Genomic DNA, 19,800 nt, shown 5'->3' on the forward strand with positions numbered 1-19,800 from the left:
CGCAGGGCAGGGGACTGACACACTCTCCTATAAATACGATGCCAGAGATTTAGCTGTTGGTCTCCGGGGCATGACACTGAGTTTGCCATCCAGAGTCTGTCCTTGTTTTCTTGTTATCTTATTCATTGCATCTCTCTCTTGTCTTTTACCACTAATTAGGAGCCAGGCATTATGTATCCACTTGCCATCATTTATGTGCTTTATTGAGCACTAAACAACCCTCTCCTATATTTTTAATCAGGTCCATTTCTCAAACATGGGGCCTGAGGTCCGTGATATGAAGTAACTGACCTCCTGTGCCACATCTGAGAAGCAGCCAACTGGATTTTAACCAGGACTCCCCAGCTGGCTGAGCCTTTGTCCTAACTAGATGCTGTTCTGCCTTTTTTCCGGTCCATATTCCAAAGAAACATTGCTCGCGGGCAGTTTAGGCTAAATGAGGAGTTTTTAATATTACATGCAACAGAAACTAGTTATTTGAGCAAGAGCAATGCCTCAGTATTGAAGAAGCCGTAAAACGCTGCGTTGGAAACTACACATGCAACAGAATTCTTCTTAATTTAATTCCCCACCAGGTTATTACCCGAAATGGGACTACAACATTCTCACAGCCCCCCCAGAACAGCACGCTCTGGTGGTCTTGGGGACATATCGGGCTCCATTTTCGGCCCAAGCCCATCTACTCCGGGGCAGCGAATCTGAAAGGCCCTCTAACAGTTTTATTAGCTTTGCATTCATCGGATGCAGGAGCAATTTCAGGTGTGAGTTTTCCAAGCACAAAATGTGCCTTCACTGTGCTCAGTGGAGCCCTCGTACGGGCCTGGCTTTCTAATTCCAGGCCTCCAGGAACGCGCTCTGAGCCCTATTTGTACTTAATGAGCGCCTGCTTTGCCGGGCCCCACACTGCCCCGGTGGCCTCAGGGGCTGGGACACCCTCTTCCCAGGGTGTGGAGAATAATCTGGCTCATGATTTCAGGGCCAGGACAGAACCTGGCTCCTTTATTAAATGCACAGTGGGTTCTGTTTTGCTCTTTTTAGCAAATAAATAAGCTCTCTTTGGTTTGAGTGTTCTGTTGCTTGGCTCACTAGGGAAAACAAGCCTTCTCTTTCATAGTGGACCATTCCCTCCAGGCTAAATCATCTCACCTTGAAGACTACAGTGTTTTCCTTTCTTTAATTTACTGTGCTTCTAAAACATTCAGAAAAGTAATCTCACTGAACAGCTACCAGAATAGGGTTACTAAATACAATACAGGGTCCCCAAGTTAACTTAAATTCCAGATAAATAATATATAAATTATATCATCCAGGGCCTCAAGCATGCTAAGCCTAAGCTCTGCCACTAAATTATAACCCCGGCCAACAATGAGTAATGTGTTTAGGATTTAATATTGAGGACATACCTAAAACACGTGTGGCTTATCTGAAATTGAAACTGAATTAGGTATTCTGTATTTTTATTTGCTACACCTAGCAACTTCACATAAGAAACAGAAGATTGTTTTTATAGATCACTGTGCCAGGCACTGCATGCTAGAGATTGCCCTTTATTCTCATGCGACTATTGAGAAAACAAAGGCCCAGAAAACCCATCCAGGTTTCCTGGAGTGTACTGGCCTGTGCCTATAATCGTACCATTCCAGGAGGCTGAGGCAAAGGGGTTACAAGTTCCTTGGAGCACAAAGCACAGCCTGGGCAAGTTATTGACGTAGTGAGATGCTGTTTTCTATTTTTATTTTTTGGTACTGGGGATCAAACTCGGGTCCTTGTGCTTGCGCAGCAGGTGGCAAAACCACTGAGCTAAATCCCTGGCCCTAAATTTTTTTTTGGTACTGGGGATCCAACTCGAAGAGACGCTGTTTTTTAAAAGAGGAGCAGAGCTGGGGTATAGCTCAATGCAAAGGCCCTGGGTTTAATCTCTAGTAGTGCAAAACTTCCCCCCCCAAAACCCCCCAAAAACAAGCAAACAACTTCAAAAGCAAATCACAGCAATCTATAACTTATGCCCTTTCCCTCCTTCCTGCCCAGAAAGCTGGGAAAGATGTGGTTGGAGAAGCGATCCGAGAAAAGTGCAAGCTCTCACTCCATGTCACTATTTATTTTTCCGAGCTAGGCAAGCATGCCTTTTCATTTCAGCTGCATCTGCAATCACCTTTCTCTCGCTGTATTTTAACTGCTGATACAGGACTTTGATTTAGTCTCCTAAACTAAAGAATGAAGACATTTACATAAAACAACCTACTGCAGGGTGCACATGTACCAAATCTGCGGAAATTCTTGGGGAAATTTAGCAAGACCTAAAGCACTGAAATGGAAGTTCTTGACGGATAAAAGAAGACGTGAATGTTTTAAATCTAGATATATTTCTTCCCCTATAGGAAAATGGGGACTACTCTGTCCTCCAGGGATTTTAACAATCTCCACTTTAGCCCTCTGCTCAATGCAGTTAGAAAATCTAGTAGAACTAGCATCTGTCACCTTCTCTCTTGGGATCTAAGCACAGTTGCTTCACTTCCTTAAATATGAAATGGAGATTCTAGGAGCTTCTCTCTGCCCTTGAAGGTCTGGGCACAGAGAGATAAAGAAGACAGCAGGCAGCATCATCACACTACAGTATATGAAATTGATGCACTGTCATTATTATAATCTTTTCATGCCAGAGAACTTTTACATGGCCAAGATCTATGCAGCGAAGGGCTAATGTTCAGGGTTCCATTTATTTGGCTTTGCTGACCACACGGAAATCCCAAAAACAGTTCGATGAGTTCTTCACAAACATTTAGGGCTATGCAAACTGGATGCTGTTTGATCATTTTTCTTCGGCATTTCTCCCCCATACCTCTCTCTCTCTCTCTGTTTTGTTAAATTTCTCTTCCCCCAAGAAGTCCTCTCAATTACCCTAGAAATGCTGCCCAGTTCTTTTCTGAGAAACTACTTGGAACCAGATATGCTGTTCCAGAAACTGAAGCAAACAAACACCTCCAGCTCCCTGCTGTCCTGGAGGACAGAAACAGGTGGGGGAGTGAGACATAGTAAGCAAGTGAGACAGTGAAGAGAGAGGGTGACTCCAGATAAACACACTGGCTGCACAGCTGACTGCAGGAAGCCCTGCTGTGGAAGAAACAGGATGACGAAAGGGGCATATTCTTGGGATGGGCGACCAAAGAACACTATGTATTTCCACGCATTTCTCAGTCTCCTGGATGCCTGCCCGCCAGCTACACAGTTTGTCTCTGTGCTCCTCAGCTTGCTGCGTGCCTGGATCCCATCTTCAGCAGAGACTCGCCCTTGAGCCCTCCATGGGGTTGGTTCATCACTGGATCCTAACACTTCACACCATGCCTAAAACACAGGGACTCTCAAAATATGCAATCAATGGTCGCTTTCATTAAAAGTAAGATTCTAGGCCAATATCAAGGACTAACTCACAATTGCAGCTCCCAGATTACAATCAAGGCTCCCAACTCCCACACCAAAATGTATTTCACGTTGGACACGGAAACCTGACTTTGGTTATGCTAAGCCCAAGACCAGACTGCAGGCTGCCGGCGGTGACCGGCCTGAGGCCTGGTGACCACTGCCCTGACATTTCATATCGCCTTCCCCTGATTTATTTGTTTCTAATTCTTAGAACATCACTGTCTAACCAGCAGACGTTTTATTTATCTCTCTTGCTTTGTGTCCTTGTCCTCCTCTAGAAGATAAACACAAGGGCGAGGATTTCTATCTGTTTTATTCCCTACTGTGCCACCACTGAGCAGAACAATACTTGGTACAAGGCTGGAACTCCATAAACACGTGTTAAAGGAATAAATGTGCTCTTTGAAACTGCTCACTGTGGCAGGGACGAGAAGCGTTGCAGCAGATTAAAACAAACACTCTGCCAACATGGAGGGTAACCGATTAGAACCCTTCCTAACTCACTCCCTTCGGCACTCTTGCCGGGATATTCTGGGTAACAGACTCTCCTGAATCTCCCACTCCAACTAGTGAAATGAAAGTCCACGCACTGGAGGCCTGTGGAACAGAGAGGAGGTCTAACTACCCACACAGAGCTTTGCGGCAATAGTGCAGTAGGTGCTGGCACTTAAAGTCAGTCGATTCCACACACAACTGGGTGTGAACTTACAGTTGAGCCTGAGAAATAAATCATTCCACCTGGCCCGGCCAGGTCTGAGGTCCTGCCTGCAGCCTTCAGGGGGGTAGGGGGGTCTGAGCGTCGGGGTCCCTGACGGAGGCGGGGCCAGCCGCACAGACGCTGCCCCTTTGCTCCTTGGCCGGCCGGCGAAGGCGAGTCTGCGACCTCTGCTGGAAAACCATCAAAGAGCACGCAATAAAGAGGGAAAAAATTAGAAAAGATGCCCACTGGGATCCATTTCCTTCATGTTGAAGCTCTTCCTTGGAATCATAATGTATTCATTTTTCCGAGACCTCCTGTGGCATCACAGAGCTATTGACAAACTCTGGCCCAGTAAATATTATTCTAACGGCCCAAAAAGCTATGGTCTGAATTCCCTATGGGCAGGGGAAGCTGACAATGCTTCATGCGCGAGGCAGGCCAGAAGACGGAGGGTGGAGGCTCTCTGTGCATCCACCGCTTGCAAGGCTGCCTGGCTTAGGGAGAAGTGGGGCTTTCTTGAAGAATAGGAGTTCTCTCGAGGAACTGGTGAGAGGCTGCAAGGCCAGGGTGGAAAGCGGGAAAGAATGAAGGGAACCAGGGTCCAGGGATGATGTCAAGATGCTGCCAAAGGGAGAGTTCCCCAGGACACATCTCGGGACATTCCTGTTGCTGCTGATGTCAGCAACTCGACCCATGACCCAGGGTGGCAAACACACCACTGTCCCTGGGTCCTTCTGCTACTTCCTCAAGATTCCAGACCCCAAGTGGGCGCATGTGATGGCACCTAAGCGCAGGACTGGGTGATACATGGAAGGAGGAAGGGCCCCACCTCCCAAACTCAGCGTCTGTTTCTACCAGGAGGTGGGTGCCGCCTAAATAAGGTGTGTGTTGCTGGACACCTTCCAATCACTCGGTAGGATTTCCAGTGGTGAGGGACAAGAGGGCGCTGTGAGCAGCACCGTGCGTTCCTCTAGTGCACTGGGAGCAGGCAGATCTGAATCCCGATCTGGATCCTTCGTACTTTCTGAAAATTAACGAAGCTTCCTAATCTACAGTGTCCTGAGTTTTAAAATAGAAAGGACGCCATCTGCTCTCTGGGATTGCTGCGAAGCTTCCGATCAATCATTCATTCACTTCTCCAACACATTTATCTAAGGAACATCTACGAAATGAACAATTAAAATGCCAGTCAAGTGCTAGTGCTCCCTCTGATGACAGATTTAGATAAGGGACACCCAGGCCATTCCATGACACCGGTCACGATTCCCTTTTCTCCCACTGATTTGCCTACCCAAACTTGTATCTTTTTTTCTTTTTGATGAACTGATTTCAAATTCCCCCTCCAAACAGATTTTCTCTAGACAGATGTCACAAACTAAGTTAAAAGACAAAACGAGAAGTCTAAAAATTAAGTCTGATCCTGAAAATAAGAGATGAATAATTCTGAGAAACAGGAAGGGCTGAGGCTGAAAGAATTTTTGGTCACCAGAAACTGGCCAATGATAAGACATCCTTTCCTTCATTTAATGTTTAGCACTCTCATTCACTCATTCATACCCAAACTGCAATTTACGTGGACATCAAGAGAGGCACAAAATAAAATACAGGAAGAGTAAATCAAATAACTAAAACTCCGTAAGAGTCTTACAATCACTCACACACTTTTCATATACATTGTCACTTTCTGCTAAAAATGCCTCAATTCCTATTTTGCAGAGATCTCTTTTGCATGGGAAGCTCAGAGAGGGGCAGTTTGCCTTTGGTCCTGGGCCGGGAAGTTGGCCTTCCACCCACGTGTAAGTCTCTTGCTGTCCCCCATGAGGAGAGAGCAGCCTTGATGGGAAGCGTTTGTCCAGGGAGCCAGCGTGAGGGGTCACAGTCTCCCTAAACCCCCAGAAACAAGCCTGGCCTTTGCCAGCCCCACCAGGAGAGTTACTTCCTCTTGAGATGGATGGAAAGTTACTGCTCTTCTGAACAGCCAGGACCTTTCTCTGTGCCAGCCACAAGGGTCTCCACAGCGTAGGAGCAGGGGCAGGCCTGGAGCCTGACCTCAGGCGCAGGCTGAGTTCCGTTCCATCAGAACAGCGACACATTTCACTGCCCCTCCCTCCATCCCTCCGAGCTTAGGTCCAGGAGAGAACAAGACTCAGCCCTGGCTGTGGGCTCGCACTGCCAAGTGCCCTGCGCGGACAGGCAGCGTGCACAAACAAGCAGTTCATACCAGCCATTCTGTCTGCCTAGCCCCTTCCCAGTCACCACCCAAATTTTAATCCAAGGCAAGAAAAGCTTCCACGTGGCTTTGCCCTCAGAAAGCCCCTGGGATTTCTCTAGGAGGAGAGCACTCTTGACAGCCTAAGCATGAGCCCCTCTATACTGTGTAGTGCAAAAAGCCCTGGAAAGGCCCTGCTGGAGCAGGGGACGAAGCTCCACACAGACAAACCATCTGCTGTGTAAAGAGCCCTGGCTCCCTCACGTGCCCATCTGCAAGCCCAAGGCTCCACTTTCTCACCAGCTTCCCCAGTAAAGATCTCCCTTTCTAAAGCTGCTGTGCTCTGTAGACTGGGCAGCCTCACAGTGGACAGCAGCCAGAAACAGCTCAGAAAGCCTCACCGTGTGATCTTCACTCCACTCCACGCTGCCGTTGTAATTAACTGCTCTTGCTTAAGAGTGCTTAGTCATGAAGTTGTCCACCCCTGTCAAACAGCTGAGAGAGACTGGCAGACGAGCCTGGAGAAGCGGACCTTTCCCTGCCTAGCGCTGAGAGGAAAAAAGAAGGCCTTACATAACACGATGGTCCGCTTCAATATGTTATTTCTGCAGTCCTGTGAAGAAAAAAAATCTAAGCACTGGAAATGCAGAAAAGGGTAACGCAGGGATCTGCAGCTGCAGCGTCCGTCGCTGGAATTTCAGTAGGTCAGGGTGATTCTAATTGCACCCGCTGTTGCCGGGAAAGCAGAAAGCAAGAATAATGCTGAGAGCCGAAGGATGCGCTTTGGAAAAGCAGGCAGGCAGGAGTTGAGTTATCTCTCCCTTCTTTAATTTTTTTAAAACTTAGAATTCCTGGAATTTACCCTTTGGTGGACGCCGGCCCCTGCGTTTCTAAGGAACAAGGTAAGGTTTGAGTGCAGAGCGAGCACTTGCGCCCGGGACCTAGGACCTCATGTGCTCTCCGGCCGCAGTCGCCGAGGCTCCTGCCAAACCCCGGACCGGGCGCGGAGACTTGGCGGGGCACGCGGTCGCCCAGCGCCCCGGGCGAAGGCCCCGGGCCAACGGGGCTTCGCTCAGAGCCGGGACTGGGGAGGAGAGGCGCTCAGCTCTCCCTCTGTCGCCCTTCGCTGCTCTACCGGGGGAGACTGCCCGAGAGAGCTCAGCCTGAAGACGGTACAACCGGAGCCGCCTCCCAGGATGCCCCCAAAAGCATCTTGGCACAAGTTGGGGATAAAATTAGCCGGGGAAAACGCCAAGGGAAGGGGAGGAGCGAGTGTCAGGCAAGGCAAGGCAAGGCAAGGCTACGACCACTTCTGCAAGGTGGGGTGGGGAGGGCAGGACCTGCGCGAGGAGCCTGCGCCCTGGCTTTGGGTTCTGCTTCTCCATCGCCTCGCCCCTGTGCGCTCCAGGTTCAGCTTGGGGAGCCGGCTGTCGGGCTCCCGCATAGGACAGGTTGGAACCAGAAGGGAGCAGCGTGGAGTCCGCCGCGGGGAGCTGCACAGGTCGGGCTGCGCGAGGGGCCGCGCGCTCCAGGGGCAGATGCGCACCTGCCTCCCTCACCCCTGTGCCCAGCTGCCGAGGGCACCCGAAACAGAAACCGAGGAGGGAAAAAAGTAAAAAGTAACAGGAGAGAGCACCGCGGGAAGAGCAGCTCCTCGCTGTCAGCGCGGTCGCCTCAGCCCTGTCCCTCGGGAGGCACCGGTTCCCCTCGCCACCCCAAATGCGTGGAAAGCTAAATCCGACCAGGGCTTGCCGGGCGCGCTGCCCCGCGGGCCGTGCACTCCGGCCCCAGCTCTCCACCCCGGGGTCCCCAGCAGGTGGTGCCTGCCTGGTCCTAGTAGAAGCCGGGGGCGCACGGTGGCCGCCGGAGCGCAGCTCTCGCTCTGCCACGGAAACACATCCAGCCCAGCGGAGTCAGAAACTCACACCAGTCCTCACAGCCCAGTCCCGGAGAGTTCCGGGGACAGGGCCCGGGTCCGCGGAGGCAGGGGAGAAGCCCGGTCTCCCTCCCTCGGTCCCCGCTCGCCTGCGCTGGCCGCCACTCACCTGGGGCTCCGCACCCAGCCCAAGTCGCGCGCCGGCCGAAGTCGCCCCGCCGCGCCCCACTCACCTGAGCCGCGAAGCGGTCCAGCCCGTCGGGCGCCCCGAATCGGCTCTCGGACTGGGCCATGGGCAGCGCCGCCGAGCGTTCGCGGCCGTGGGGCGAACCCCGGGACCCCAGAGTCCGGCGGGCGGGAAGGGGACGCAGAGACCGGCGGCGGCGGCTCCGGGCTGCCAGCGCGCAGAGTACCTCGCAGGCGGGCGTTTTGGTGCCTGATCCCGGGCAGGGGAGGAGCAGGGGGAGGAGCAGGAGCAGGAGGAGGGGCGAGGAGGCCGGGCCCCGAGGGAGCGCGCCGGGCAGAGAGGATCTCGAGCGCCCACTGCTGCCCGGCGCGCAGCTCGAGTTTCAGTCCGAGGCCCGGAGTGCGGGCCAGACGGGCGCCCCGCATAGCAGCCTCGTCCGGAGGCCCGTCCGCTTCCGCGCCCCGGGCTGGCCCGAGCCTGGCGCCACCTGCCCGCGCTCTCCGTGCCTGCAGTCCCGGGATCTGCCCGCTCCCTGGCCGGCCTGTGGGGACCCGCCTCGGACGCCGGCGCGGCCTGCGGGCCTGGAGGCAGGAAGTGGCTGGGTTCTCCGGAATCCGCCTGCGGCCGCGCCGCAACGGAACCGCCGGGACTCGGCCTCCGAGTACGCGGCGTCGCCCTGAGCGCGCCCACCGCGTGGCAGAGCGGTGCGGACTCGCGAGGAGAGCGCGCGTCTCCTGGGCGCCAAGGAGGATTGCAGACGTCCAGTCCTTCTGGTCCTGTCCCAGTTCGAAGCCCGGGAGATTTGCAGTGAGAACCCAGCAGCGCACAGTAGATCAAGTTAAGCTTTGGAGCGGTGGAAATTGAGAACCCCAAAACTGGGCTGCCGGCTTACCAGAGCTAAAATACGTGGTTTCAAAGTCAAGCCAGAAAAAGCCCCGCATATATGAATTTCAGAAAATCAAATGCACATCAACGTAACTTCTTTTGGATTTTTATATATTTCTTATATCTTAAGATTTGTAAGAAATATTTGAAAGGAGCCAGATTTGCCATTTATATTTTTTAATTAATATTCTCCCGCTTAAAAGAAGGTTTTTATAAAACAGTGACCCCTTAACTCCTGCCAAAATTAGCCTCTGTCCTTCTAGAAGGTAAAGCAATGCCAGGTACTGTATTTTCTGGCGGATATAGGCAGAAGGCTCTGGGAGGCTGAGACCACGCCTTCCTCTTGAAAAATAAGCCTTCAGGCGTTTTAATGGCTATGGGTACTACTTTGAGTCAGAGTGATGTTGGCATGCCCATTTTAGGTAAAAAAATGTGAATTTTAAAATGTCACTTTAAAGCTGCCCTTTGAAAAACCTTAGCACTCAAATTTACATTTAAAAGAAGTGCTTTCTTCCCGTTCTGTAAAGTTGTGTAAAACCAGGTATGAAGTCCATGACTAAAGCCCTGGCGATTCCGATATCTTTAAGCTCCTGCTAGCAGCCAGGCACATTGCAGATCATGAGTTGTTCAGCATTAGGGAGCAGTTTGATGCTCTGCGTTGCCACGATTACTTTCACAAGTCATTTGTGAGACAAAAAAGACTAGCAGAAATTGCATTTGCACGCTGGCGGATTAACTGACCTACTTAATTGCTTACTAATAGGCCTTGAAAGGAACTAGAACCACAGGTCCTGACCCTGGTCTCTGTTAGTGGCTTCCATTTGCAGAAATGACTCCAGGCCTGTCTGGCAAATGACAAGAATTTGACAACTGTCATTGCAGTTGTCCTCTCTCTCCCTTCTTTTCAATTTCTGCAACCATTAACTGGTCAGTAATCAGTGTTCTTCTGTTGAAATAAGGAGGAGTTGGACAGGACTTTTCTGTTTCTGTTTAGTTTTGTCTCTGCCTAGCGATTTGCCACCTCTCCTAGACATCTACTCTGATGTCTTCTGGGCTTGAGTTGAAGCTCCTCACTAGATGCTCATATGGTACCTGTTCTTGATTAAATATGAAGTGTCCCCAAATCCTCAGTCCTCAAGACAGCAGTGCCTGGAATTAGAGCCTAGAGAGGTGACTGGATCATGTTGGAGCTGACTCCCATTGATGGATTAATCCACTGATGAGTTCATATCTGAATAAGCTATTGGAAGTTGGAGCCCCCAGTTAAAAAGTAGGTCCTTTCCTCCAACACCCATCCAGTTCCCTCTCTCCTCTCTCTCTCTCTCTCTACCTCTCTCTGTGTGTGTGTCTTTCTCTGTCTTTCTCTCTCTCTCCTTCCCGGTTGCCATGAGGTGAGCAGTTTTTCCTCGCCATGCCCATCCTCCATGATGTTTCTGTCTTGGAGCCAACCAACCATGGACTGCAATCTCTGAAACCGTGAGCCAAAATAAAACTATCCTCCTCTAAGTTGCTTTTCTCAGGTATTTTGTCACAGCTCTGCTATAATGCACAAACATTGCGGCAAAACTATCTTCTTTAGGGTCAACTTCCCTAGCAAATTAGAAGTGCCTTGAGCAAGGAACTATGGCATAATTATCACTCCCCAGAATTTTGCATGGTGTCTGAAACATACTGTGCTCAGATAAATGAATACATTTATTATTTTAAACCTTTGTAGGTTTAATTTCTTTTAAGTTGTGATGTTTTGGGTCAGCTATATTATCTCTGTTTTAAAGCTGAAGGTGTAAGAATAGAGACTATTAGACATGATGGTAGAAAACTGGAAAAGCAGTTGTCCGTCATAGTTGTGTGGCCCATACAGTGTTATCAGCTGGAAAATGAGAGCACATTAGTAGATAACCTACACTCCTGATATTTAAGTGATTAAAATGTTTCTTGAGCACCTAGTATGTATTCAACACTGAGGGAAAAATGACAGGTTAAGACATCGCCATTGCCCAAACGGCACATAAGATCTTTTCTGGAAAAACAAACCCTATTTTCACAGCCCACCTTTACAAAAACCTACTGGTATTGGTTAACCATGCGAGCTATGTTCGCAGAAGATGAAGGTTCAGGAATGAAGTTGCAATAAATGCAGCTGACCTACGAATTTGGTCAGCATTCTGCAGGAACAGCCATTGATATAACTGGAGCTTCTGTATAAAATGAATTATCTAAGCTCCACCTTTTGTTCTTACCACCATTTCCTTCAAGCTGAGATTTCCTTAGTTTACAAATAGGAAAACTGAAGCTTACAGAAGGTAAGTAATTTGTTCAAGGTGACATAGGAATAAAGGTTTGCTCTTAAGCAGGTTTGCAAGTCTTTAGCCCTTTGTCATTGAGTGAGTTTTTTGGTACAGCAGAGAAGGGAGGGATTTATCTAGGGCAGCTTGCCTCCAGTAACAACTAGATTCCTACTCCAGTGCTCTTTGTAATTCAGTGGTTTGCTTGCTTTCATTCTGCTTATTATCTTTCCTACCAATATGTAATGGGCTTTGGGATGGGGGCTGATGGGGGGAGGAGGAAGATTGAGAGAAGGGGAGGTGGGGTGGGGGGGAGTGTTCTTGCTTCTTCTGAAGATGTGTAAGATCCACATTCACTCTACCCGGACTCCATGGGGATTTTACCTGTAACCCCTCTCTACTTGAGTGGCCCTGTATACCACCTCCTTTCATCATGGCCACTTGCAACTTTAAGGTTAATAGCATGAATATTAAAGAGTCCAGTGGGATTCTTTACAAGCAGAGGAAATTGGGATCAGGTTAAAAATCCAATTTTAATAAACTTTCCAAGTCCTGATTTAGATGGTGTGCTAATGGCTCTTACTGCTGAATCACCTGAAAAGTCAAATGTATTTTTAAAAGATCTTTGTTGTATGGAAAGCTCCATGGGTATTGCTTAATTGTGCATTGTGCATTCATTCCGGTCTTCATAGAAAAAGATCATCTGTAAAACTGAAGAGAGCTGCTAGGAAATGCTGTTATCCACCGAGCTGACTGAGTGATGGGAGTGTGTTGGGTTGTCCAGATAATTTTCACTGGTTTTGACCAAAACAAAGAGATCATGATTGCTCTGCCAGAAAGCAGTATCCTTGAATAACTCCACTAATTTGATTGTGCTGAGGTCTAGAATTGTTTTTATTTCTTTTGATTTGCTAATTAGCCAAAGCAGTGTGCTTGTGAGAAAGGAAATGAAAGTCATGTCCACAAAACATGGAGGAGCTGAGTCCTTCCAACTAAGATCTCCCATCATGTTCTCCCCACCCTCTCCTAATTTATCTATAGATATGTGCAGAAAGCCCACCCATCTCTAATTAATGGTTTCCTGGGTAATTCTATTTTCTGAAAACATGACTTTTGTTCTTATCACACCAGATTTACTGTTGGCATGTGTGGTTGCAGGGCAAGTTATGAATTACAGGACTTTTGCCTCAGTGATCCCCTTCCTCACTGCTATGATTTAGGTCTGAATGTCCCCCTAGTGCCCATCTGTGAAAGGCTTAGTCCCCAGGGTGGTGGTCATTATGGGTGATGGAACCTTTAAGGTGCAGGGCCTAGGAGGAGGTTCTTAGGTCATTGATGATGTGTCCATGAAAGAGATGAAGGCAGTTCTCTTGTGAATCCTTGGTCCTTCTCCCCACAGAGTGTTGATAAAGGGGTGAGCCTCCCCCATGTCCCCTGGCTTCCTGGCCCCTAGTATGATGGCTTGTTCCTACGGGTGTTCCCACAACATCCCAACCCACCATGAGTTCATGCAGCTAAAGGAAACACTTGCAAGAATCTGCACCATGCTGTTTAGACTCTCAGTTTCCATAGCTGTGAACTACATCAACCTCTTTACCTATAAGCTAGCCTGCTTTTGGTATTTTGTTATAGTAACAAAGTGATGACTAAAGTGCACATATTAAATAAAACTATATTTTGTGAGTGCATTGATATAAAGATGAATATATTATTCCTGTAGATTTAAGTGTTTTCTTTAACCTCAAAGTTTATTTTTTCTTCTTATTTTTAAAATAAATTATATTTTTAGAGGCTTTAGAAGCCTTCAACACTCTCATGGGCTCCAGGCACCGAGCCTATGACTTTTAATGGCCCGGTTAGATGATCCTGCAGAGCATGAGTGCTGAGCTGATTCAGGTAAAGGAAGTCTGTTAAATACTATTTCATATAAATAGCTCATAGTTCATCCATTGTGTTGGATAAACAACTTTAGACAACATATTGCTTTTATATATGATCTTCTGTCAAACTTTGCCCCAAATTACACACATTAGTGATCCAGAATTGCAATATTGCAGGCTTGAAGTGGTCCTCTTGTTCACATTATTATATCCTGCTGAGTGCTGGAATGCCTTCAGGGCAACGGAAAATTGGGGCACTCTGTTTGATTTCAGGTTTGGTAGGAACAAAGCTGGCTGATCCTCTGATGAATGAGTCTCGATGATTTTCTCTTTTAGACCTTATTCAAAGATACTGGGAAATTCACTATGTTCAGGAAAAAAAGAATTCTTTCTCTCTCTGCAGCTTCATCTGTTCAGTTGAGCCAGCGTTTACTGGGTATCTGCTTCTTTATAACACGACCTCCACTAGGAGCATGGGTGGACATTTATAGGATGAGTGGAATCCAGTAGCTCCTCAGAGTTCATATGTGTGAATAGAAACATGGCAACCCAGCTTAAAGACGCTCTTGGGTCTCTGCGTACAATGGAAGTTGAGGCAACATTTGCTCTGTGATCTTCTGCCCTCCCATCTCAACCCCCACCTCTCTGTCCCAGGTAGAACATGGAGTCCTCACTGAAGCCCTCTGGACATGGCCCTGTTGTTCTCAAAAGCTGAGGGCACTGCCATCTTCCTTGGAAGCTTTCTTTTGACACCAGATTTAAAACAGAGCCAAGGCTGTATGTATCAACTAGAGTTCTCTTTTCACACACTTGTGGAGCACTCTTCCTATGAAAGGGTTTACAATGACACTTAAATATATTTTTTTCTCCTTTATGGTAGTTATAAGTATGCCATAGAATACTTTGAAGCTCGGGTAATTCATTCCTAAATGGAAAAAATACTAACATTTTTATTTAAAATGATCGAAGTAGCTTATCTGAACACTTATACAATACTTATTGTAAACTAAGTTTTGTAAACTAAAGGAAGATAGATATATTGTACAGTTAGGAAATCCCACCAGACATCCTGTGAAACCAGCCTGAGGTACTGTGTGTGCACATGAGATAAATCATGGCATTTGTGGAATAGCTGTGTGCTAGATTTATGTATATTCTCCCTTTGCTCCTGTTTTATATACAAACAGAGAAGTTAAAATTGTAGGTCACCTGCTCCATCATGCAGCTAATAATCCTGGATTTTGAGGCAGGTCAAAGTCAAATCTTACCATCTTTTCTTACCTAAACATATGCACATCATAAACCTAGAAAGAGGACTACAGTGTGTTGTACTGCAGTTTTTCAAATGAAAGAGAAGAGAATTATGTTCTTCATGGTTTCAAAATGTACTTACATTCAAGGAGTGTAACTATCCATAAGGTATAAAGTCAATACTCATGTGATTGTTGTAACGCATTCTGTAAACTAATGGACAAAAGAAAATGGTAGGTTTAAAAGCTCAGATCTTGGGGTAATTGCTTTTGTCTCCCCACAGCTGTTAAGGAGTTGTAATTTCCAGGCAGAGTTCATCTCACATCGAGGCCCTTGATTTCTCGTGATGTTTCAGATTTCAGCTTCTGTATCAGTGGTCACTTATTCAACTCAGTATCACTCAGTTCTTTAGCTTAATCTCTGCCCAGGACTTGGGTAGACCTGGAGATACATAAGTGAGTTACAGTCAGACCCTGTAACCGCCTGGAGCTGAGCGTGGGAGAGGTGTTGATGTTTTCTTTGATGCATATAATGCTGTTTGCTAGCTTTGGTTCCTTCTCCTGAATCACCCAGCCTTCCTGGATTTGCCTCTTCCTGGAAGCCACCTGAGATGGTGGGACATTCTGCCTGCAGAGGGAGATGGAGACACTTGTTTGTTGACAGTGTAGAAGAATAGCTGTAGATTCTCCCATCTGCTTTGTCTTACTTCCTCTTGGGAGCAAGCTGGTTATAAGGTAGCATCCACACTGTGCAGCTTCTCTGCTCCAGCTGTCTGGTGAGTCCCCAGAGGAGGGAAGCCAGCCCAGGGCTGGGGTTGCCTCTTCCTCCGAGAGTGAGTGTGCCCAGCTCTGGGGTTCCAGTGCCAGGTCTCTTGGGTCCCCTCCAGCCTAGCCTCTGTCAGTAACAAAGTGTACACTTAGCTTCCATCTGTCTTAGTCTTCGTTGCACAAAAAAGGAAAGGGGAGTATCATGTACTGAGGCTGCTTTAAACTTCCAAAACCAGTGAGCTCCCTTGAATCCTCTCTGTTACAGCTCCTCGCTTACTTCCACCTTGCCTACAATCAGTACTTGCACAGTATTTCTTTAATTGTTCCCTGGAGTAGGGCTTTCTGCTGAGGTTATTGTAAGTCCATGGTGTTTGTAGACTATGTCTCTGTGGTTCTAGTTATACTTAGAAAAGGAAGTGAACTCCCCCAGTAAACATTAAATAGATAACACAAACTCTTAAGAGGCCAGATGCCAGCACTAGATGGCTGGGGTTGAAATCCCAACTGTGCATTATTAGCTCTGTGAATTTATCCACAGTACTTAGCCTCAGTTTCTTATTCTATACAATGGGGTACTGAGGACACCTTTCTTGTGCTTCTATATATTAAGGCACATGGTATACTCAGAATAGAGCTGCATTGTTATTATAAATTAGAATTAAATCAGATGATCCCATTTCCTTAGAAAGAAAAAGTACAAATAAAAATCCCCTCTACTCTCTTAGTCACTGCTGGTGATCCCCATTTGACACAATCTTTAAAAGACTAATTCTTCTTGTGACCACTCAGCATCTGCTCCAGAAGTCATTACTGCTGGAAAATTATAACCAATCAAGAAAGTCCTCAAACAGCAAGGCTGTGGGGTCAGACAAGACTAAATTTGAATTTCTGTCCTCCAAATCCACTCACATACCCTCTCTAAACTTCACTTATTCCTTTTAGAATAAACACAATGACATTTATGTACAGTACAATATTTTGAGATTTGGTAAGATGGTTCAGCTGAAAGCACTCACAATGCGTGGTGTACAGTGGGTCGAAGTGTGTTGAATGACTGAATACGTGGAATATTCCTCCAAGCCAATGGTTTCAAATAGCGCCATTCGCCAGAGCTGTTGTCGTTTTGTATGTTAACTTGTGTTCACTCGCAAAGACAGTGACCATGAAAGGACAGAACACTAAGAAGAGACACTCTGTGTTAGGCAGATTTCCATCACTGTGATAAAGGCACAGGGCTGGGGATAAGATATGGTCTCCCAGGACATGCATCCATAACCTATTCCTTTCAACTAGGCCCTAGGTCCCAAGTTTCCATCACCTTCTAATAATGTTGTGAACCATCCACCAATGGCTCTAACTGATGAAATTAGAGCTCTCATGATCCAAAAATCACCTTCCAACCCTCCCCCCCCCCAAACATACAGACTAAGCCTTCAATACATGAGCCTTTGGGGCACACTCTAATGTTCTTCGCTGGCCCCCAAAAGCTCCTGTCCATCTTATAATGCAGAATGCATTTAGGGCATCCCTAAGAGGGTCCAAATTCTTAACAGTTCCACTATTGATCAAATGTCCAAGTCCAGAGTCTCCTATGACACTTAAAGCAACTCATCTGTGAGCCCCAGTAAAAGTCAAACAACAGTTACATCTTTCCAACATAAAATGGTGAGACAGGCATAGAGTAAATATTCCTATTTCAGAAGGAGGCCAGATGCAGGTAATGCAAGGATCAGATATAAGCAAGACCAAAATCCAGCAGGGAGAAGATTAAATTCTATAGCTTCATATCCAGCATCCAGGGCATATGGTAGCTGGGTGAGGGCCACGCAGAATTCAAGCAGCTCCAGTACCTACGCCCTTGCTGGTTGCAGCTCAAATACCTTCTCCCTGGGGGCTGGATCTTCTCACTGCCTTCAGATTTCCTCAACAGATGTTCCACGTGCTTGGAATAGTCTATCTTCCTAGGGTCTCAGCTGCAGCTTTAGCTTCACTTTCACAGCTTCCCGTATGAACCCCAAGGTTGCCTACAAGGTCTCAGGCCCTGTCACATGTTCTCTGCCTTCCCAGGTCTTTCCTTGAAATCTCTGTGTAAGGTTTTGTGACTCTGAGCTCTTGCCTTCTGCGTGCCTGCAAACCAGGGTTATGTGGATAAGACCGAGGTCCCTTGCCAACAGGAGCAGTAGCTGGGTCCATTTGGTCCACAGTTGCAGTGGCCTCAGTGACTGGACATCTGAGCCCTGTGCAATGAATCCAGGGGGAACAACTTCCTAAGCTGCTCTGTGGAAGCAGGGTGCACTGTCTCCCTCTCCTCAAAGAAAATCTATGAAGACTAAAGTTTGTATCCTTCAGCCTGCAATCGGAGTGGTCTGGCTGATTCCTCAAATGCCTTGAAGTCACCTTTCTTATTGTTCCAGTGCAAAGCACTTGCTTTCTTTTTTAATGATACCAATCTCTTTAGCAACTACATCTTCCTTGGCCTCGACAAGAAACATACTTCTTTATTGGCAAAACAGTAAGTTTTCCAAATCATTCTTTGGTTTTTGTTCCCCATTCTCATTGTAAATCTGGCTAAGAGCAGATACTCATGCCACAGGCATGCTGTGCTACCTTGAAATTTTCCCAGCCAGATAAAATAATCCTTCACTCTTAAACTCAACCACACACACTGTCTCAGGACTTGGATAAAAGGTAGACGAGATTCTTGCCAAAATGAGAATGACTTCTATTTCAGTTTCCAGTAGAGTCCGGTTCCCATCTGAAACGTCAGGAGCAGTCTTTACTCTCCACATTCCTGCAGCATTCTGTCTTCTGAGCTCCCACCAAACCTTCACTTCCAATATTCCGGGGCTTCTCTAGCCTGTCTCCCAAATTTTCCAAATTCCTTCCACAGGCCAGTTCCAAAATCTTCTGTATGACATAGTCAGGTACAGTCACAGAATTGACTGCACTTCTCAGCCCCAATTGTCTGTGTTTGTCAGCTTTCTCTCTGTGTTAAAATGCCAGACACACACACACACACACACACAAACTATAGAAAGAAAAATATATTTTGGTGCATGGATCCTTAGGTTTCAATCCATGATTGGCTGGCTTCATTGAATGGGTCTCTGGTAAGGCAGAATATCATGGCAGCAGGAGCATGGCACCAGGGACAGGTATATTTCCTAAGGACACATCCTTATGACTCACTCCCTTCAACTAGGCCCCCATCTCCTATGTTTCCATCACTTCCCCATAATGCCATCCAATCGTGAATCTATCAATGAATTAATCCAGTGATAATCTAGAGCCCTCGGAAACCAATAACCTTCTAAAAGCCCCATTGCTAAACATTCCTGTATTGGGGACCAGGCCTTGAATACATAAGTTGTTGGGGGAGACTTTACATCTAAACCATAATACTCTTCATGGACATACAGCTGACCCATTTCCTTCTGAAAAATCAAGATTGAGAGGCATTTTCTATGAAGAACTCACTCTTTTTGGGGTAAGTTTACCATTACTACTCCATTCAGAGTGGAAACATGCTGCTCGTGCTGGAGCACATCATTTTCCTTTTCTATCATAGATGATAGATGTAGGCACAACAATGCCTACTCCCCACTAGAGACATCCAGCTACTGTTCCCAGAAGCTCTGAATGCATTACTTTACATGGCTGTATGGGTTGAACTTTAGGTACCCCAGATTCATATGAAGTTACAACCCCCAGAATCACATCATGTGGCTGTATTTGAAGATCAGGTCTTTGTAGAGGTGATTAAAGTAAGATGAGGGCACTGCATGAGATCCTCATCCAATATAATTGGAATCTGTGTACCAAGGGAAAAATTAGTACAGACAAAAAGGCAAAGGAAGACAAGGGGAAGACACAGGGAGAAGTAAGCCCCCCGAAAGCCAAGGAGGGAGGCCTGGAACAAATTCTCGCTCACAGCCCTCAGAATAAACAGACACTGCTGATACCTTCATTGCAGACTTTGGGTCTCCAGAACTGAAAGATAAATTTTTGTGCCTTCAGCCACCTAGTCTGTGGCATCACACTATGGCACCTCTAACAAATTGTTATAGATCCATAAAGTATTTCTTGTTATTTAACAAAATGAAATAAAATTTCTGGTTGTTCCTACAACTAAGGACATTAACTTCATGATGCCTGTCCATGATTACCTAGGTGCTCTGTTTCTGTCTTCTGTGTGTATAGAATATCTTTTCATTCAAATGTCAAATCTCAGCCTAATTTTATTCAATACATACACTCAAATCATGTTACTATGAATCTCAACTGAAATGATGCAAGTGTGAGTGTATCAGTCATATAACAAACTACCCGCCATGGTTCAT

The 19,800-nt window shown here is 46.9% G+C and overlaps 1 protein-coding gene across 9 annotated transcripts in view; it reads right to left on the reverse strand.

Moving 5' to 3' along the window:
* Hs3st1 (heparan sulfate-glucosamine 3-sulfotransferase 1) overlaps window positions 1–8,578 on the reverse strand; it is a 30,255-nt gene extending 21,677 nt beyond the window's left edge. For 4 of the 9 annotated variants that reach the window (XM_004847280.3, XM_021260283.2, XM_021260280.2 and 1 more), the window contains exon 1: window positions 8,439–8,576. The gene's annotated coding sequence lies outside the window, so the exon portion shown is untranslated. Of the gene's footprint in view, window positions 1–6,730; window positions 7,972–8,374; window positions 8,394–8,438 lie in introns of those variants that run through there. The other 5 variants (XM_087187372.1, XM_087187373.1, XM_004847279.3 and 2 more) reach the window with 4 other exon arrangements.
* Window positions 8,579–19,800: the final 11,222 nt, after the last annotated feature.

This window comes from Heterocephalus glaber, unplaced genomic scaffold, assembly GCF_053883595.1.
Source record: "Heterocephalus glaber isolate CG9 unplaced genomic scaffold, H.glaber_assembly_v1.0 deba00001509, whole genome shotgun sequence".
Taxonomy (NCBI): Eukaryota; Metazoa; Chordata; class Mammalia; order Rodentia; family Bathyergidae; genus Heterocephalus; species Heterocephalus glaber.